The sequence below is a fragment of the Elephantulus edwardii genome, unplaced genomic scaffold (assembly GCF_000299155.1).
Source record: "Elephantulus edwardii isolate Elephantulus edwardi_28Jun2011 unplaced genomic scaffold, EleEdw1.0 scaffold00144, whole genome shotgun sequence".
Taxonomy (NCBI): Eukaryota; Metazoa; Chordata; class Mammalia; order Macroscelidea; family Macroscelididae; genus Elephantulus; species Elephantulus edwardii.
Genome location: NW_006399894.1, coordinates 1,912,000 through 1,934,603, shown reverse-complemented (window position 1 = coordinate 1,934,603; position 22,604 = coordinate 1,912,000). Strand labels below are relative to the sequence as shown.

Here is a 22,604-nt window from a genome sequence, read left to right as displayed (position 1 = left end):
TCTTTTCATCTCCAGAGTAATATATCATATGGTCATCTGACTCAAAATGCCCCATGCCAGTCCATCTCATCTCTCCAATGCCTAATATGTCAATATGATAACATTACTGTACCTATATCCTTCTGCAAATGTTTTAAGAGTTTATCTATGAGAAAGTATCTAGACTGGAAGCACAGAATTTATGCCAACCATCTTTTCAACAGTACTGGCAAAGAGGTTCTCAATGTAGTAGTATAAAAAAAGTATTCTGGAAGCTATTTATTTGTACTTCCTTTTCCCCTTTCATGTATTCAGTTAATAAATACTTATTGAACACCCTTGTGACAAATACTGTTATATGTACACTAGTATATAGCAATAAGTTCATAGCAATTAACAAAATCTATAAAACAGCATACTCAAGTAGAACTTAGATTCTAATGTGAGTTGTTGTTGATTGCCATCGAGTTGAGCACTACTCATAGCAACCCTATGAACAAAAGCCTGAAACCTTTCTACAATTATTGTCATATATCAAAGTTCATAGAGTTTCCAGAGACATGCTGTTTAAGAAGTGGATGACACTTCTTCTCCCAAATCTCCCTTTTGTCTGGATGATCCACCAAATACTCTCCACCATACTGTTATGGCATTTGATACCCCAGTGGCACAAGGTTCGGCATCACAGCAACTCCAAGTTTCCTTAGTACAGCATATTGACAGAAGAGTGCTGTATCACTTAGAAAAATGTTCCTCCAAAATATAATACCAACCTACTTTTAAATACAAAGACCCTCACCAAGGTGTTGTTGACTCTAAACATGAGGCTTAAATTAAAAAAAAACCCCCAATATAGTATGTTTTTGTTTTTATGTGTGGTTGAGTTGCCTGCAACATAGAGCAACCCTATGTACAGCAGTTCTGAACACTTCCTTGTCCTAAGCCAGTCTCACGAATTCCGACACACTAATCCCTATTACCCCAGATACTGTATCAATCCATTTCATCTGGAACCCTCCTCTCCTGCATGTCTTTCCACCCTTCTGAGTGCGATGCCTTTCTCCAAGGACTGATCTCTCCTGGCCATGTGCCCAAATTATGTGAGACAGAGCATCAAAATCCTAGCCTCCATGGAGAGACTTGGTTTCATCTTCTCCAAGACAGACCAGTTTGTTCTTGGCAGTCCACGGTATGTTCAAGACTCTTCTCCACCAAAACAACTGGAAGGCATCTATTCTTCTTCTGTCATCCTTAGTCATTGTCCAGACCTCTGAAGCATAACAAGTAACTGAGAAAACCATGAACTGGATTAGGCACACCTTTCTCTCTACACTGACATCGTTGCTTTTCAAAACTCTGGAGAGGTCCATGACAGCAGATTTTTCCAATGCAATTTGTCTTTTGATTTCCTGACTTCTGATGTTAAGGTTCTAATGTGAGTAGAAGATAATAAATATAATTCTTAATTTAGAAAAGGAAAACCTTGTTTGAGAGAGATACAAATACTGGTATGGGAAAGCAATTTTTTGGTATATTTTTATGAAAAATGTATTGGTTTACATACAAAAGTCGTATACATTGTATTTCATTTATATACAATGTGCTTCATGTATTCCTCCATTCACACCAGGTTTCACGTTATCATTCCCATACATTGTGTTTTATAAAATTAATCACCATTAATCTATGTCCATCGTTACTCTACCTTTCAAGCCCCACTGGATCTTTCCTACTTTCTTCACTCCCTAGCTCTACCCACCAAAAATCTGCAATCTCAATATTTCCCTCCTACCCACCCTCAGACCCTTCCTTTATCCTCTTCCCCCTTTTAACTTTGGTACATATTTACTAATAATCCACCTATTTTTACATTAATGGTTTTACACAATATTTGTGCTTATGAGACTGAGTTAGTTCATTCAGTATAATGTTCTCCAGCCTCTCCCATGTTATATAGTACTTTTCAAAGTCATTGCTTCTGAGTGTTGCATAGTATTCCATCCTGTGAATGTAACACACTTTCTCAAGCTACTCATTTGTTGATCAACATTTGGCTGTTTTTGTTTTATTGCTATTGTGAATAATACTTCTATAAATATCAGTGTACATATCTCCATCTGTGTGTCAGGTTTTGGTTTCTTTGGGGTATATTCCTAGAAGTGGAATAGCTGGGTAATATGAAATTTCTATGTTCAGCTTTTTGAGGAAATGCCAAACTGTCTTTCAGAGTGGTGGTATCATTTTACAATCCCACCAGTAGTGTATGAGAGTTTCAATTTCTCCACATCCTCTTACATTTACTGCTTGTTAAACTGTGCCACTACTATCGGAGTGAGATGGTATAGAACTGTAGTTTTGATTTGTATCTCTCTTATTGCCCTTAATTTTGAGCATTTCTTCATGTATCTGTTAGGCACTCAAATGTCTTCCTTTGTGAAAAGTCTTTCAATGTGTTTTGCCCGTTTTGTAATCAGGTTATCAGCCTTTTTCTTTTGCAAACCTTGTAAGAGTCTATAAACTTTCCTTATGAGACTCTTGTTTGAGATGGCATTGCTAAATGTTTTTTTTTCCCAGTTATTAAGTTTTCTTTTCACCCTAAGGGGAAAATTTTTTAATCTTTAGGAGGTCCCACTTATTAGTGGTATCCTATCCTGGTTGTGCATTTCTGGCTGTATTTGCTAGGCTCTTTATACCATAGGCTAGGCCTTTTATGTTTGTTCCTGTTTTGTCTATTATGATATTTATGTTTTGAGGTTTTACCCTTAGGTCAGTAATCAATTTTGGGTTAATTTTTTTTGTGTATAGTGTGAGATGTGGATCCTGCTTTAGCTTTCTGCAGATAAAAATCTAGTTTTTCCAGCATCATTTATGGAAGAGGTTGTTTTTCCATTTGATAGACTTTGTTTCCTTGTCAAGCACCAGCTTACTGTAGATAGATGAGTTAATTTCTGGGGGTTCTGTTCTGTTCCATTGGTCTATATTTCTGTCATGGTACCAGTACCATGCTGTTTTGGTTATTACAGCTGTGTAGTAAGTTTTAAAGTCAGAAAGTGCTTGCCTCTCACATCCTTCTTGTTTTTCAGAAGTGCTTTCATGTCTGAGGTCTCTGTCCTTTCTAAATAAACTTGCCAATTGTTTTTTCTATCTCTTTGAAAAATTATTTTGGTATCTGTATGAAGATTGCATTGAACAAGTAGATTGCTTTTGGTTGGGCTGTCATTTTCACTATTTTGAGTCTTCCTATCCATGAACAAGAAACACTTTTCCATTTATTTAGGTCTCTTATTGTTTTTTGCAGTGGTGTTCTGTAGTTTTCTTTATAAAAGTCCTTTGTGTCTCTAGTTGGATTTACTCCAAAATATCTTAATTTGTGGTTGGTTATTATAAATGATATTGCTTTCCTACTTTCCATTTCTGTGTCTCCTTTGTTATAGAGGAATCCCACTGATTTTTGCATATTGATCTTATATTCTACTAAATTGATCTTCTAGATGTAAATGTGTTCTTTAATTGAGTCCTTGAAGTTTCCTGTGTACACTATCATATGTCTGTATATAGCGACAGTTTTACCACTTTTTTGCTGATCTGTATGTCTCTTTTTTCCCCTTCTCTTGTCATATTGCCCTAGTGAGTACTTGCAGTACAATATTGAAAAGACGTGATGAGAGTGGACATCCTTGCCTGGCACCCTGGTACCTGTTTGGAAGAGGAATGCCTTTGGTCTTTCTCCATTTAGAATAATGTTAGCTCTTTGTTTTGCATATATACTTTTCACTATGTTGAAAAAAATGTCATTCTATTTTGCTGAAATAGAATGTTTTAGTTATGAACTGATGTTGAATTTTGTTGAAGTTCTTTTCTTCATCAATTGACAGGGTCTTGTAGTTCTTATTATATGTTTTGTTAATGTGATTAATTAATTATGTTGATTGCTTTTCTTATGTTGAATCATCCTTTCATACCTGTTAAGATGATGAATCACTTTTTTTTATGTACTGTTGGATTCTGTTGGCCAGGATTTTGTTAAGGATTTGCATCTATTTTCTTGATTTGCATCTATTGATCTGTAGCTTTCATTTTAGTAATATCTTTGCCTGGTTTTGTTATTAGAGTTATGCTTGCTTCATAAAACACTGTCAGTGTTCCTTTTTTCATATTTTTGAAAATAATTTAAGTTGGATTGGTAATAGAACTTATCTGAATGTTTACTGAAATTCAGTTGTAAACTCATCTGGTCTAGGATTTTTTTATTTCTTTTTTTAAGGGCATGTTTCTATGCCCTTCTCTGATTCTTCTTTTGTGATGGGTTTGTTCGAGTACTCTACATCTGTTTGTATCAATCTGAGTAGGGCATGAGTTTCAACTAATTTGTTCATTTCCTCTAGATTTTCACATTTTCCAGACTATAGCTTTTCATAATATTACAATATTATCAATTTAATTTCATCTGACTTTGTTGTGATATCATCTCTATTATTTCTTATTCTATTTATCTATGTCTTCTCTTTCTAGTCTTTTGTTAAGTTTGCTGAAGGATTTTATTAACCCTTTCAAAGAACCAGCTCCTGGTCTTATTGCTGGTTTCAATACTTTTCTGTTTCTATCTTATTGATTACTGCTGTTGTCTTTATAATCTCCTTTCTTCTAGAATCTATGGATTTAGATTATTGTTCTTTTTCTATCTGATGAAGATGTTGAGTTAGTTCATTAATTTTGGTTCTTTCTTCCTTTTTTATCTGTTTGCCTATTGCTGAGAACTGTCCCCTGCAGACTGCCTTACCTGTATCCAAGAGGATTTGGCATATTGTATTTTCATTATCATTTATTTCAAGGAACTTTTTATTTCTTGTTTAATTCTTCTATAATCCAATCATAACTAAGTAGGGTATTATTTAGTTTCCATGTGCGTGGTTTTGTAAATTTACCTTCTTGTTAATTCAAGAGACAATGGTGATAAATGGTAAGGAAGTTCAACCTGTTCTGAAGGAACTAGCAAATAACAAGACCCCAGGAATTGATGGGATACCAATTGGCATGTTTCAACAAACACATGTAGCCCTGGATGTGCTCACTAGGCCGTGACAAGAAATCTGGAGGATAATTGCCTAACTGAAAAAAACTGGAAGAGATCTCTGTTCCTATTTTTTTAATGATCCCACAGAGTAGAAATTATCGAACAATGTCACTACTATCACATGAAAGCAAAATCTTGCTGAAGATATCCAAAAGTGATTGGAATAGTACATTAACAAGAAAGTACCAGAAGTGCAAGCAGGGTTTAGAAGAGGCTGTGGCACCAGGGATAAGGACATTATAGTCAATGTCAGATAGTTCTTGACTGAAAGCAAAGAGTTTCAGAGGAAAAGACATTTGACACTGTGGATCACAATAATTTGTGACTAATCTTGACAAGAATGAGAATTACAGAATACCTAATTGTGTTCATGCAAAACCTATACTTGGACCAAGAAGTAGTCATCAGAACAGAGCATGGACACATTGCAGGGTTCAAAATCAAGAAAGGAGTGTTTCAGGAATGTGACCTTTCTCCATACCTTTTCCATCTATATGTGGAACATATTATTCAGGAGAATGCACTATATGAGGAGGAATGTGGCATCAGGATTGGAGGAAGACTCATCAACAACCTTTGTTATTAAAAGGACACCCCTTGTTTGCTGAAACTGAGGACCTGAAGCATTTGTTTCAGAAAGTCAAGGACTGTAGTCTCCAATATGAACTGGAGTTCAACATCAAGAGAACAAATATTTTCTTTATTAGACCAATTGGTAACACCATGATTGATGATGAAGAGACTGCGATTGTTAACACATTCCTTTTACTCAGTTTCACAATCAATACCCTGGGCATAAACAGTCACAAAATTAATTGAATTGGAAAAATCTGCTTTCAGGGCCCTTTCCAGAGGGCTAAATAAATAGTAATGGTGAAGTCAGTCTAGAGACTAAGTTACACATGATCTTGGCAATTACTTGCTAAGAATCAGAAAGCTGGACAATGAATAAGGATGACAGAAGAAGCATTGATGCCTTTGAGTTGCAGGGCTGGAGAAGAGTATTGAATATACCACGGATTTCCAAAATAATGAACAGATCTGTCCTAGAGAGAGTGAAACCAAGCTGCTCCTTGGAGGCAAGGGTTTTGAAGCTCTATCTCATGTACTTTGGGAATTTTGCCAGGAAGGACAGTGCTTGGAAAAGGATATCATGCTTAGAAGGATGGAGAGACAGCACAAGAAAGGAAGACGGAGGGTGAGATGGATTGACATAGTGACTGAGATAATGGAGGCAGGTGTGTCAGAGATAGTGAGACTGGCTCAGGGTTGCACAGGGTTCAGAGCTTTTTTACACAGAGTCACTATGAGCCGGAGGTGACTCAATAGCACATAACAACAATAAAAACAACATGGTATTTCGGTCCAAGAAGATACTTTGTATGATGTCAAAGTTTTATTTGTTGGGTTTTTTTGCTTTGTCTTGGGGTTTTTTTTTAATGTGTTGCTTTTTTTTTTTAAATGGCTTGCTTTGTTCCTAATATGTGATAAGTTCTGGAGTATGTACTACATGCATTCAAGAAGAAAGTAAGTTGATTATTGATTGAGTGCAGTAACCTGAATTTATCCACAAGTCCCAGGTGGCTGATTGTATAGTTTAGGTTTCTGCATCTTTGTTAAGTTCCTTTTGAGTTGACCTATCCTTTGTTGAGAGTGATGTTTTAAAGTCTTCTACCACTAGTGTGGTGCTGTCTATTACTTTATTCAAGTCTGTTAACCATTGTTTTATGTATTTTTCAGGTCTACCATTTGGTGCATAGATTTTGAACTAGGTTATGTCATCTTTATCTAGTGTGACTTTAATCAGTAAATAGGGTCCTTCCTTATCGTTTGTGGTAGATTTCAACCTGAAATCTATTTTATCAGAGATTAGTATTGCCACTCCTGCTTTTATTGTGGGTGCTTGGTATATTTTTCCCCCACCGTTTTATTTTTAGTCTTTATTTCTTAGATTTGCCTCTTGTTGGCAACATATTGATGGGTTTTGGTTTTTTTTATCCACTCTGCTACACTTTTTCTCTTAATTGGTGCATTTCGTCCATTCACATTACATGTGATCATTGACATGCCAGGTTTAATTGCTGCCTGCCACTTTGCTGTGTTTCTTTTTCTGTTGTTTCTGATTACTGTGGTCCATCCATTTTTCTTTGCTGTCTCGATGTGAAGGACTTCCCTTGGAATTTCTTGTAGAGTTTATCTTGTTTTCACTAGTTCCTTTAGCTTCCGTTTTTCTGCCAATGACCTTATTTCTCCTTCATGGAAAGCTTTGCTGGGTACAGGATCCTCAGATGGCAATAGCTTCATTACAGCATCCCATTTCGTCCTTACTGACATATCATCTCCTGGGAAATTAGAACTTCTTTGTGTGATTCGTTGTTTTACCTCACACTGTTTTTAGTGTTCTCTCCTTACTTTTATTTTGGAGAATTTGACTATGAGATGTCCTGATGTTTTTTTTCTTTTAGAATCTAGTCTGTTTGGGGTTTGCTGAGTTTCTTGAGTGTGGATTTCCTTGCTCTTAATAATTCCTGGAAAGTTTTCTTCTAGAACCTCTTCCCCTAGTGCCTTAGAGCTTTACCTTCCCTCCTCGTGTTCTGGGATTCCAGACATATATATATATTGTTCCTTTTGATGTCATGCCACATAATTCTAATGTTTTCTTCATTTTCATTTTGTCTCCTCTCTATTTCTTCTTCTGGTATATTTCCAGTGATGTTCTTGTCTTCCACCTCACTGACTTTCTGTTCCATCTCTTCTTTTCTGCTCTTTCGTCCCTCTAGAGTGTTGGAAACTCTTGTTTTGTGTTACTTTTTTTAAAGTTCTTCTATCTTTTTATCTATAATATCAATTCTTTCTTATGTATTTTGCAATTTCTTCAGTAGTTGTTCCAAAACTCCACTTCAGTGTGTTTCTTCTGGTTTCCCGTCACTGGGGTAATCACTTTATTTATAGTTTTCATTATTTATTCTAATATTTGTACCTTCTATAGCTGGTTGCTATGAGTTGTCTATGACTCCATGGTACTTAAAAACAACATAGCTGTTCATGGGACTCTGTGTCAATATATTTCTTCTGCCTCACTATTTATTTCTTTTGCAATATGCTCTGCTTTTTTAGAAAAGGCTTATTTTGTTTTTTCACAATGTTTGAAGCTGTTTCCTGCTTTCTTGATATTACGTGAAGCTTTTCTGTGTATTGATAGGCTGTTTCTATTGTATCTGCATACATTGTTCACAATTCTTTATGTTATTTACCAATTACAGACTTAGTGTTCACGTTACAAAGGATGGCCACTTGCTATGCCAGGAGTCCTTTCTGTGCCTGTGCAGTGAGAAAGTTCCCCTTTACTAAGGTCTTTCGACTTCTCTTTGGACTGCAGTACAACATTGCAGAAATCTCACTTGACTGCTATCCATCTCTTCTAGAGTTTAGGACTGTTCTTGATGGAACTGATGAGCAAAGGAGTCAGAAACCACCTTTCCCCAGCAGGCAATTGTACTCTCCCTAAGCAGCTTGGGATCAAAGGGACAATGCCCTAACAAATTCCAACTACCCTCTCAGGGTTCACACACCCTCTCAGTTCTCATGTGTAGCCTGGTGATGATCTTTTCAGCCCCTGCCTACTACACCTAAAGTTCATGATTGTCCTTTGTGGAACAGATAATCACAGGAGCCAGAGACCACCTTCCCCTGTCAGGCAACTTCCCTCTCTCTTTCTGGTGTGGGGTCCTGATTTCAGCCCCCTCTCCTGAAATTTATTGACCTCCTTTTTCTGTGGAGTGGCACAGCCAGATTCCTCCACTCTCTTCTTTGTTTTCTCTGAAGATCCTGGGAGGTAAGGTCTTTCTCTTCAAAAAGGGAAATAACCAATAGCAGAGGGGGTGGTGTGGGCTAGGGGATAGCATCATTCCCTTTGTCCTGAGAACATCTAATGGTCTTTCTTTGGGGGTAAGGTGTGAATGCTTCAGCCTGGGAAGCAATTTTAAATGAGAAGTATAGAGTAAACACTGAGGAAGTGTTGTTTGATTCACGAACAACAACAACATCAACAACAACAAAAAAACAAACAAAAAAACCCCAACAAACCCCAACATGACTAAAAGTCCATATATTCTCAGTAGCATTTAGAATTTGACAATATATAACTTGTGTTAAATTAATTGGAAATGCAAAGATTTCTCATTGGAATTTTAATCTGTATTTCTGAGATTGAATATATTTTCTTTTTTTTTGAGATTGAATATATTTTCATATAGAGTCTTTCATTCGGATTTTTCTCTGTTGTGAATTGCTTACTCATATCTTAACAATTTTTATATTGGGTGACATATTTTTTCTTATTGAATAAGAGAGTTTGTATTGTACTTTAGAGAAATTATATTTTTGATATATTTACAGATTATTGAAGAGTAGTGAGGTCAGTTTGAAGACTAAGGCACATCTGATTCAGAATGATAAGGCTTTACATCAAATACTTTGGGCATGCTGCTAGGAGGGCTTATTCCTCAGACAGGGAATGATGGTTGGAAGGGTGAAAGGTCGGTGAAGGAGAGGAAGACCCTCAAACAGGTGGATTGACACGGTGACTGTTGCAATAGGCTCTTGTGTATCAGGAAGGATGAGGATGGCACAGGATAGAAGAGGGTTCAAATCTTTGGTTCATGGAGTTTCTATGATTCGACGGCACCTAAACAAATAGTAACAAAGACTTTCACTATTTTGCTCACTTATTTACCTGATTTATTTAGATTTTTACACATGTTGTTAGTATGAGGTGTTGTTGAGTCAGTTCTGAACCATAGTGACACCATGTACAATACAACAAAGCATGTTCCGGTCCTGCACCACCCTCATAATAATTCCATGCTTGATCCCATTGCTGCAACAACTGTGTCAGTCCATCTCATCAATAGTTTTTGGTGGTTGTTTTTTGGTTTCTTTGTTGTTGTGGGGTTGGGTGTCATTGTTTCTTTTTCACCCTTACCTTTACCAAGAGTGATTCCTCTAATAAAATGTCAAATGTATGTAAGACAAAGTCTTACTAAGCTTTCTCTAAGGGAGTATTTTGCCTTTATTTCTTCCAAGATAAACCTCTGTTCTTCTGGAAGTTCATATTCAATATTCATAAGCAACAATTATTTCATTTTCCTTGTTCATAGTACAACTTTCATATGCTTAAGAAGTGATTGCAATGACTCTGGCTTGAGTCAGACATGCCTGAGTCTGCAGAATTACATCCTGGCTTTTTAACACTTTAAAGATATTTTTGTAGCAATTTATTGGTCCAGTGTAATACATTTCTTGACTGCCATAGACTGCCAAAAGAACACATCAATCTGTCTTGGAGAGGGTGAAAACAAGTTGCCCCTTGTTGTTGTTGTTGTTGTTGTTATGTGCCGTCGAGCCATTTCCGACTCACAGCGACCCTATGCACAACAGCCCTAAACCCTGCTCTATCCTGCGCCAACCGCACTGCCTCTGACACACCCATCCCGATTACCCCAGTCACCAAATCAATCCATCTCATAGAGGGTCTTCCCCTCCTGCGCTGTCCCTCCACCCTCCCAAGCATGATGTCCCTCTCCAAGGATCCGTCCCTCCTGGCAACATGTCCAAAGTATGTCAGACGAAGCCCCAGAATCCTTGCCTCCAAGGAGTAGCTTGGTTTAATCCTCTCCAAGATGAATCTGTTTGTTTTCCTGGCAGTCCATGGTACATTCAGTACCCTTCTCCAGCACCACAGCTCAAAAAGCATCCACTCTCCTTCTGTCCTCCCTAGTCATTGTCCAACTCTCTGATGCGATTGCAAATACCATGGCCTGTATCAGGCACACCTTAGTCTCCAGAGAGACACTGTTGCTCCTGAATACCTTTGAGAGGTCCCTAACGGCAGACTTTCCCATCGCGATACGCTTTTTTATTTCCTGACTGCTGGTGCCAAGAGTGTTGACTGTGGAGTCGAGCAAACTGAAGCTGTGAACACTCTCAATCTCTTCGTCATCCATCCTGACGCTGCCAATTGGTCCAGTGGCGAGAATCTTTGTCTTCTTGACATTAAGCCCCAGTCCATACTGAAGGCTGCAGTCCTTGACCCTTCGCAGCAAGTGCATGAGGTCCTCCTCAGTTTCAGCAAGCAGGGTTGTGCAGAATTTTGAAGCTCTGTCTTACATCCTTTGGGCATGTTGTCATGGAGGTCTTGTCAAGAACGGTCTTGAGAAGGACATCATGCTTGGAAGGGTAGAGGGACAGCACAAAAGAGGAAGACCCATGATGAGATGGATTGATAGAGTGACTGGGATAATGGTGGTAGGTGTGTTGGAAACAGTGAGACAGGCTCAGAATAAGGCAGGGTTCAGAGCTATTGTACATAGGGTCACTGTGAGTTGCAGTCAACTCCATGACACATAACAACAATAACATTTCCATAAATGTTAATTGTCGACCTAGTAAAATTAAATCCTTAGCAACTACAGTATTCTTTCTATCTATCTAGCTATCATCTATCATGTTGTCTGTTGATCAAGTGGAGAGGATTTTTGTTTTCTTGATGTTGAGATGTTACCTATATTGAAGACTGCAGTCTTTGATCTTCTTTCTTAAGTACGTCAAATATTTTAACTCCCTATACACAAGATTGTGTTATCAGAATGATACAAATTGTTAATGAGTCTTTTACCAACTCTGATTCTGTATTCTTCATATGATCTAACTTCTTAAATTAGATGCTCAGCATGCAAATAGAATAGGTATGGTAAAAGTATATAACACATTTTCTGATTTTTAAAACATTCAATAACCCCTTCCTCTGTTCAAACAGGGAGCCCTGATAATGCAGTCCAGTGGAAATTGTGTTGATAACACAAAGGCCATGTCTCTTGCATTTGAATCTATCATTGGTTCTGTGGTAGAAAGAAGGGTAGTGGGAAATGTCCCTCCTTGTGATCTATAGCCTCAAAAACCTGCTAGAGTGACACCTGAGAGTGGACTTTGACTCACTGCAATGAGATATTTTTCTTGAGTTTTTGCCTATACAAACAACTGTTTCTTGATCAGGTTCCACAGGAGCAGAATTAAGTGTTCTGGCATTTCATTCTTCTGAATATTTTCCTCACCTTGTTAAGATCAAATGTCTTTTTGAGTCAATGAAACATAAGTAAATATCTTTCTGGTATTCTCTGCATTTATTCAAGATCATTTTGATGTCAGCAAGGATATATATTCCTCATTCCATTATCTTCTTCTTAATCTACCTTGAACTTCTGGAAGTTTCTTGTCTGTGTTCTGCTACATCTGTACTTTGAATACTTTTCAGCAAGATTTTACTTGTGTGTGGTATTAATTAATGATATTGTTCAAAAATGTCTGCATTCTGTTGGACTACGTTATTTTGGAATGGAAACAAATGCCAATATCTACCAGTAGCTACCTTCCTGGGCTGAATCAATTTGCTGAAATATTTCAACTGATATTCCATATTTTTCTGGAACCGTTTATCTCTTGGATGTCTTGCTTTACTACCATTGGTTCTTGGTCATATGCAACTTCTTGAAATAATTGAATATCAGACAATTCTTTTTGGAAGAGTGGCTCAGTGTTACTGACTTACTTCTATCTACTGTTGATACTTCCTGCCTCATTCTATACTTTGCCCACAGAATTCTTAAGTTTTGCAACTTGAGGCTTGAATTTGTTCTTCAGTTTTTACAATTTGCAAAATTCCAAATGTGTATTTTTCAGTTTTGGTTTTCTAACTCCAGATCTGTATGCATTTCATTATAATGTTTTACTTTGTCTTCTCAAGATCCCCTTTGAAGTGAGTGTTCAGATCTTATTTCATAATTTATTCCCTTAAATTTATTTTTTTTTACATTCTAGAAAATTTTTAAAATCTCTTCTGACATGCTTTTTTTCCCCATTTCCCATCTTTTTAATGATCCTTTGCTTTTTGCATGAATAATTTCTGATGTCATCCACTACTCACCTTGTCTTCAGTCATTAGTGCTCAATGCATTAAATAAATTCTTAAGATGATTTTTAAATTCCAGTGCAATAAACTTAAGATTGTATTTTGCCTCTCATGGAACTGTTCTAATTGTTTTCAACTTCAACTACGTACAGCAATCGCTCATCTGTTCAGGATTTAATGATACTGAGCTTCTCCATTCTTTGTTTTTAATTTGTATAATCAATTTGACTTCTGCATCATTTATGTTGTTGAAAAAGATGTTTGTAATAGATAAGTCATTGTCATAGAAAATTCTATCATGTGATCTTTAGTATTGTTTCCGTTCCAAAGGCCATATTTCCCAACTACAAATTCTTCATTTCCAATCACACTCTATTCTATTCATGAATAATTATCAATGCATCTTGTCTGCATGTTTGATCAATTTCAGACTGCAAATGCTGCTAGAAATCCTCAATTTCTTCCTCTTTGATTTTAGTGGCTTTGCAGACATTTGAATATCAATGTCTTAACATGTCTTTCATGTATACATATGGATATTATACTACTGCTGTGTATTATACAATTTGAAATGCAAGTTGTAAATCTTTCAGAGTCAGTGTAACACGCAAGCCATCGAAGCGGCTTATACTTCAGAATAGATCTTTGATTCCAAAATAGACCTTCGATTTTAAAACCCTCCTTTTAGTGATAAATGTGGTGTCATTCCTGGAATAATAGGCTCTATTAAAAGTAGTCACTACCATGGTCAATACCAAAAGGGTCACCCATTGAGGATAAGTTTTGCTGAAGCTTGCTGACTAAGACAGACTAGGAAGAAAGGTAATACTCAACTTCTGAAATAACTGTCTGTTAAAAAATATGAATAACAGTCATCACACATTTAAGTTCTTCATTTTATTATAAGACATTTTATTGAATTTATGAATCTCTCCCTCAATAGCTTGCATCTTTGGGGGAGCTCTGATGGCCTAGTAGTAAGAAGCTGTGCTGCAGTACCAAAGGCACACAGTTCAAGACCACCAGCAGCTTTGCAGGAGAAGGATGGTTAATCTTCTCCTGTGTGATTAAGTGCCTCCGAAATCCTGCCGAAGGGTCAGCTATGGGTCATTTCGGACTATACAATACACAACTACAACAATGATCTAAACATCAATAGTTTGTGTCTTTTTAAGTAAGTCTTTCTCTGACCTAAATATTTGTAATTATTCTTATAGTTTTTGTTTTCTATATTTGGTTTTAATCTAATTAATATCTACTTCTTGTATACTATAGGGTAGGAAAGAAATTTTCCTTTTTTCCCCCAATATTGACAATAAATTATCTCATCATCATGTTTGTTGTGGTTGTTGTTATGTACCATTGAGTAACCTGCAATAATCCTATGTACAACACCCCTAAACCTCCTCTATCCTGTGCCAATTTTATTGTCTCTGATACACCTACCCCCATTATTGCAGTCACTGAATCAATCCATTTCACTGAGGGTTTTTCTCTCTTCCTCCACCCTCCCAAACATGATGTCCCTTTCCAAAGACTGGTCCCTCCTTGCAACATGACCAAAGTATAACAAATGAAGCGTCAGAATCCTTGCCTCTAAGGAGCAGCCTGGTCTCACCCTCTCTAGGAAAAACATGTTTGTTCTTCTAGCAGTCCACGGTATATTCAATACTCTTCTCCAGCACCACAGCTCAAAGACATCAATTTTCCTTCTATCTTTCCTAGTCATTGTGTAGCTTTCTAATGCATAGCAAGTAATTACAAAGATCATGGCCTGGGTCAGGGGCACTTTAGCCTCCAGACTACATCGTTGATCTTCAGTACTTTGGAGAGGTCTCTGACAGCAGACTTGCCCAATGCCATTTCTGTTTTGATTTCTTGGCTGCTGGTACCAAAAGTGTTTATTGTGGAGCTAAACAAACTAAAACTGTTAACAGTCTCAATCTCTTCACCATTTATTATGATTCTGCCAATCAGCCCAGTGGTGAGAATCTTTGTTTTCTTGACTTTGAGCTTCAATTCATATTGAAGGCTGGAGTCCTTGATCTTTTGCAGCAAGTGTTTCAGATCCTCCTCAGTTTCAGCAAGCAGTTGTGTCATCTGCATAACACAGATTGTTGATACATCTTCCTCCAATCCTAACACCACATTTCTCCTTATAGTACCCAGCCTCCCAGATAATCTGTTCTGCATATAGATTGAAAAGATATGGAGATAGGATGCACCCTTGGCATACATCCTTCTCAATTTTGAACTATGCAGTGTTTCCTTGCTCTGTTCTGATGACTGCCTCCTGGTCTGAATATAGGTTTCACATAAGCACAATCAAGTATTGTGGGATTCCCATTCTTCTCAAAGTCAGTCACAGTTTGTTGTGATTCACACAGTCAAAAGACTTTGAATAGTCAAGGAAACACAGATAGACATTACTCTGGTACTTCCTGCTTTCAGCCAAGATCCTTCTAACATTAGCTATAATATCCTTCGTACCACGGCCTCTTCTAAACCCAACCTGCACTTCTGGAAGTTCTCTGCTGACGTGCTTTCCAGTCATTTTTGGATAATCTTCAGCAGAATCTTCCTTGGGTGTGATATCAATGATATTGTTTGATAATTTCCACACTCTGTTGGTCACCTTTCTTTGGAACGGGAACAAATGTAGACCTCTTCCAGTCAGACAGCCAGGTGGTTGTCCTCAAGAATTCTTGGCACAGCCTGATGAGCACATCCAAGACTGTGTCTGTTTGTTGAAATATGTCAGTTTGTATTCCATCAGTCATGATGCTTACCTTTTAAAAATAAAGATAGCCTCTTAGTCTACATGCCATTTTCTCAAAGAAGAATCTCTTGACTATTCTGATTAATAACACATTGTTCAAGTTATCTATGGAATTTAAAATTATTTTAAATAACTCATCATTCATTGAGTTATTTGTGTTATATTTGTGTCATTTCTGATTTTACTTTACCTTCTCACAAAAACTACAGACTTCACGTATTAATAAGCCATATTTCAGAATTATAAATCAATTCTGATTTACTTATTTCAGAATAAGTGCTATATGGATTTAGAATGAATAAAAAATTTCATTTTGTTAATATTTGAGATAAAAATTTCATTTCCTTCTGAACCCTCAAATATCTAATACAATAACTATAAATGGGCTAATATTTATGAGATTCTAAGGATAAGAAGATCTAATAGTAGAGTCTATAGCATGTTGTGCTGCTAACCAAAAGGGCTTTTGTCTCTGATTGTTCAAATATGCCAGCCACTCTGTGGAAGAAAGATGTGCAGTAACTTGTTAAGATTTACAGCACTGGAAACACTACATGACTCAGAATCAACTCGATGGCAATGAGATTGGTTTTGGATGGTGTTTAGTTTTTTTGTAAGGATATTATGTCACTGTAAACAGTATTGTGCACCTAACAAAAGTCATGAAACTTTTTGTTGCATGGACAATGAATGCCGTTTGTTGTTGTTATGTGCTCTCAAGTCAACTACAACTCATAGTGATGCTATGCACAATACCTCTGTATCCTGCTCTATCCTAAATTAATCTCACTGTCTCTGACACATCTACACATATTACCACCGTTATTGTGCTGATCCATCTCATCCTGGGTCTCCTCCTCTTGCACTGTCCCTCAACCCTTCCAAGTATGCTATCCTTCTCCAAATAAAGGTTCCTTCTGGAAACATGCCCAAAGTATGTGCGATAGAGTCTCAAACTCCTTGCCTCCAATGAATAAGGAAGACTAGAAAATATTTGGTGCTGAATGACTTTCATCAAATGAATGGATTGATAAATTGTGCTACATTCATTCACAGAATGGAATACTATGCAGCACCACTAAGGAACTGTAATTTTGTAAAATTCAAAATGATGTGACCCACTCTAAAAAGCATTATGCTGAGCTAAAGAACTCAGTATCATAAGAAAAATATTGCATAATGTCATTATTGTAAAAACAGATGGATAACTGAGCAAGATGTGCATAAACATTCCAAAGGCGAAGAGGAAAGTAAAAATAGGTTGGGAAAAGGGGAAGAATGGAAATCAGTAGGATAGTAGAGAGTAGATGAGAGGGCAAATGGATAGGAAAAATTGAACAAAGACTGGAATAGATAGGGTAACAATAGGCATAGATCAATACTAATTAAATATATAAAATAAAATGTATCAAATGATTATATAAAACACAATGTACATGAACAAATCATAAATAAAAATATATATAATATAATGTACATTCATTAAAAACAGTGTATATTAATTATCATAAATAAACAATAAAAATGTTAGAGAGGAAACCTAATTGATGCCTTTAAACTGTAGTTCTGGCAAAGAATGTTGACTACACCATGGACTATCAAAAGAACAAACAAATGTCTTACAGAAAAAAGTTTAGACAAACTTCTCCTTAGAGACAAGAACAGTGAGTTTCCTCTCATATATTTAAGGCATGATATCATGAGATACCAGCCTAAAAAAAAAATATATATATATATATATGTAGCATTTATATATATGTAGCATTTATATATATATGTAGCATTTTTATATATGTAGCATTTATATATATATGTAGCATTTATATATATATGTAGCATTTATATATATATGTAGCATTTTTATATATATATGTAGCATTTTTATATATATGTAGCATTTATATATATATGTTGTTGTTGTTGTTATATACCGTCGAGTCGTTTGTGACTCATAGCGACCCTATGTACAACAGCCCTAAACCCTACTCTATCCTGTGCCAATCTCATTGCCTCTGACACACCCATCCCGATTACGCCAGTCACTGAATCAATCCACCTCATAGAGGGTCTTCCCCTCCTGCGCTGTCCCTCCACTCTGCCCAGCATGATGTCCCTCTCCAAAGACCTGTCCCTCCTTAAAACCTGACCAAAGTATGTCAGGTGAAGCCCCAGAATCCTTGCCTCCAAGGAGCAGCCTGGTTTAACCCTCTCTAGGATGAATCTATTTGTTTTCTTGGCAGTCCATGGTACATTCAGTACTCTTCTCCAGCACCACAGCTCAAAGGCATCAACTCTCCTTCTGTCCTCCCTAGTCATTGTCCAACTCTCTGATGCATAACAAGCGATTGCAAAGACCATGGCCTGTATCAGGCACACCTTAGTCTCCTGAGAGACACAATAGCATATATATATATATATATATATATATATATATATATAAAATTTAATGTGTGTGTGTGTATAAATATAAATTTCTGGTGGCCTAGTGGCAAGAAGCTGTGCTGCAATCTCAAAGGCACACTGTTTGAGGCCACCAGCTGTTCCACTGGAGAAGGATCGGCAATCTCTTTCTGTGTGATTAAATGCCTCTGAAAACCCACTGAAGGGTCAGCTATGGTTCAGTTCTGACTTTGGTGCAACATGGAAGAGACTCTGAGTATTGTAGTAGAGCACTGAGAAGTCAAAGCAAAAGGAAGAAATTGAGATGTTAAGGAAATCAACAGAAAGTTTCGAAGGTCAGCACAGTAAACAAAGCAAAGTATTATAATGAAATGTGTGAGGAGCTGGAGTGGAAAATCTAAAGGAATGAATTAGTTCAGCATTTCTTAAGCTGAAGGCACCGAAAAACAAATTAAAGCCTCGAGTTACGATACTTAAGGATGCTGTGTACAGAATGTTGAATAATTCAGGAACCATCGAAAGAAGATAGAATGAATACAAAGAATTATTATAACAAGAAAAATTGGCTGACACAGTAGAATTTCATGAAACAACATTTTATCAAGAGCCTATGATGATGAAGGTAGAAGTTCAAGCTGCTCTGAAGGAATTGGGGAAAAAAATAGGCCCCAGGAATTAGCATTAATCAAAGATTTCAACCAACAGATGCTGACCTGGATGGGCTCACCAGGTTATGTCTAGAAATCTGGAGGACAACAACCTGGTTGATTGACTGGAAAAAAAAATCGTGTTTATTCTCGTTTAAAAATAAAAGTCATCCAACGGCGTATGGAAATTCTCAAACAAAATCATTATCTCATGCAGGCAAGACCCTGCTGAAGATTATTCAAAACCACCTGGAACAGCACATTAACAGAGAACTACCAGATGGGCAGGCTGGGTTTAGAAGAGGCCATAGCACTAGGGATATCATAGCCAATATTAGATGAATCTTAGCTGAAATCAGAGAGTACCAGAGGAATGTCTGTGTTTCATTGACTATGGAAAGGTATTTGATTGTGTGGATCACAACAAACCCTGGTTAACTTTGAGAAGAATTGGAATCCCAGAACACATGATTGTGCTTATGCAAAATCTATACTTAGCCAGGAGCTAGGAAACACTGCATGTTTCCAAATCAGGAAAAGTGTGCACCAGGGATGCTTTCCATTTCCATACCTTTGCAATCTATATGCAGAACCAATCATCTGGGAAGTTGGGCTTTATAAGGAGGAATGTAGCATAAAAATTGGAAGAAGACTCATCAATAACTTGTGATATGCAGATTATACAACCTTATTTGCTCAAACTGGGGAGGACCTGAGGCATTTTCTGCAGAAGGTCAAGGACTGCAGTACTCAATATGGATTGAAGTTGTACATTGAGAAAACGAGGATGTTCACCACTAGGCCAATTGGCAGTATCATGATATATGGAGAAGAAATTGGTATTAACAGCTTTAGCTTGCTTGGCTCCACAGTCAACACTTTTGGAACCAGCAGCCAGGAGATCAAAAGACTAATTGCACTGGGAAAATCTGCTGTCAGGTTTCTCTCCAGAATCTTGAAGAACAATGATGTCAGTCTAGAAACTAAGGTGTGTCTGATCTAGGTCAGGTCTTCGCAATTACTTGCTATGCATCATAGTTGAACAGTAATTAAGGAAAATAGAAAATAATTGATGCCTTTGAGTTGTGGTGCTAGAGAATATTGGAGTATATACCATGTACTGCTATGAAAACAAACCAGTCTGTCCTGGAGAGGGTGAAATCAGGCTGCTCATTGCAGACAAGGATTTTGAAGCTCTGTCTCACATACCTCAGGCATGTTGCCAGGAGGCACCAATCCTTGGAGAAGAACATCATGCTTGGAAGGGTGGAAGAACAGAACAGCACAAGAAAGATCCTGGATTAGATGGATTGATTTAGTGACTGGATTAATGGTGGTAGGTGTATCAGAGAAAATGAAATTGACTTTAGAACAGAGCTGTTGTACATAGGGTTGCTCTGAGTTGCAGGTGGCTCTCTGGCACATAACAACAACAACGTGAGTCAGATCCTACACAACAGCACCTAACAACAATAAATATAAGGATTTGAGTCTTTATTCTTAAAATGTCACTCATATTACTGCCCCCTTCCCTCCCAGCTTTCATCATTATTCTTGAGTGTCCATGTGGATAGGAAGTTGCACTGCCTAGCCAAAGTCTGGTGGTTCAAATCTACCTGCTGCTCTGTGAAAGGAAGATGGGTACTCTCCTCCTAAACAATTTGAGCATTTTTAATTTTTTTTTCTGATATTGAATCATCATCTCACATTGGTGCATTTTTCTGTTCTATCATCCTTTTAGCCTTCTTCCTTTTATAATGTGCATTCATTTGCATTCGGTATATAATCCTTTATGTGTACTTGTGGGTACAAGAGTGAATATGTGCACATAAACATGGAGGGAAGATAAAGAGTTAGCACTTTATGTATTCACGCCCTACATTTTAGGGATAAGGAAAAGATGAGAAAGAGAATTATGCTGAGCACTGCATGATATTTCTTAAAGAATTCTTTTAAATTTGAGTTATGGTTGCAGAGTTAAAAGGCAACTGGGGCCATAGTTCAGAAGCGTTCCTCTGGGTCAGCCATGCCGGTTGTGCAATCTGTGCACAAATCATTTAACATATTCCAGACACATAATTAAATATTTTAACACTACTGTCTACTGAATTTATTAGGCACTCTGACTACTAAACAGTAATTACAAAACTGGCATCCATTTGACACTGGTTATACACAATTAGCTTTTTAAATGGTATCTGTTTAAAATGAACAACCATTATTTATAAGAGCATGTGGTGTACAGTGGTTTTATTTTTTTATCTTTACCTTATTATTTTTAAAAGTACATAGTTATTTAATAACAAGATACTCTTTCTTTTCTTCTAATACTCATTTTTCCCTTCTATCTATTGAATTATTCCTTAGTCTCGCATGAATTTAAAAATTGTTGGTCAAGACTCAGAAAATTACATATACACTAAATAACCACTGTAAATGCATTTAAAAACATAATCACTTGGATAACATAACTTTTCGACCCCCTCTCTTGTTGTTGTTATTATGGGCTTTTGATAGCTGATGCTCCACCAACTTTTAAGAGCTTATAAACCAAAGAGGAGCAGAATGTTTGTCTTTCTCCTGGAAAGCAATTGGAGGATTTGATCAACTTGTCTTTGAGTTAGCAGCACAAATCTTTATTCATTAGCTTGCCAGAGCTCCCTTGTCATCCCTTCAGACCATGACTAATAAAACATAAAACAAAAATAAAAATAAAACAAAAACTCTCAAAGTTCTTTACCAGTGAATCAGAGCCAAAAAAGGTGATCCAACAGAGTGTGAAAATGGTAGAATGGTATCACTAATATCACATGCAAGCAAAATCCTCCTGAAGATTGTTCAAAGATGACAAACAGTACATCAGCAGAAAATTACCAGAAACACAAACTGGGTTTTGAAGAGACTGTGGAAATAGAGACATTATTACCAATGTCAGATGGATCTTGGCTGAAAGCAGAGAGTACCAGAGAGATGACTGCGTGGATCACAACAAATTGTGACTGACCTGGAGAAGAATGGGAATCACAGAAAACCTGATTGTGCTCATGTGAAATCTATTCTTACAAAATGAAGTAGTAGTCAGAACACAGCAGGAATACACTGCATGGTTCAAAAGCAGAAAAGAAGCCATGGATGCATCCTATCTCCATACCTTTTCAATCTGTAGCAGAATAGATCATTTGAGAAGCTAGACTTCATGAGGAGGAATGTGGCACAGGATTCAAGGAAGATTCACCAACGACCTGTATTATGCAGATGAAAAATCTTTACTTGATGAAACTGAGGAAGGCCTGAGACATTTGTTGCAGAGGGTCATGGACTGTAGCTTGCAGTATGGATTGAAGCTCAACACGGAGAAAACAAAGATTCTCACCACTGGGAAAATTGGCAGCATTATGATAGATGGAAAAGAGATTGAGATTGTTAGCAATTTCAGCTTGCTTGGTTCCATAATCAACACTCTTGGCACCAGCAGTCAGGATAGCAAAGACAAATTGCATTAGGGTAATCTGTTGCCATATCCAGAGTGCTGAAGAGCAAGGATGTTAGTCTAGAGACTAAGGTATGGTTCTCTGATCCAGGTCGTGCTCTTTACAATTACTTGTTACACATTTGAGAGCTGGACAATGACAAAGGATTACAGAAGAATTGATGTCTTTAAGTTGTGGTGCTAGGGAAGAGTATTCAACACACTATGGACTTCCAAGAGAACAAGTCTGTCCTGGAGAAGGTGAAACCAAACTGATTCTTGGAGGCAAG

The 22,604-nt window shown here is 37.1% G+C and overlaps 1 protein-coding gene across 2 annotated transcripts in view; it reads left to right on the top strand.

The window, feature by feature from the left end:
* GRID2 (glutamate receptor, ionotropic, delta 2) overlaps nt 1-22,604 on the top strand; it is a 2,375,079-nt gene that overhangs the window by 2,263,929 nt on the left and 88,546 nt on the right. The window lies entirely within an intron of this gene.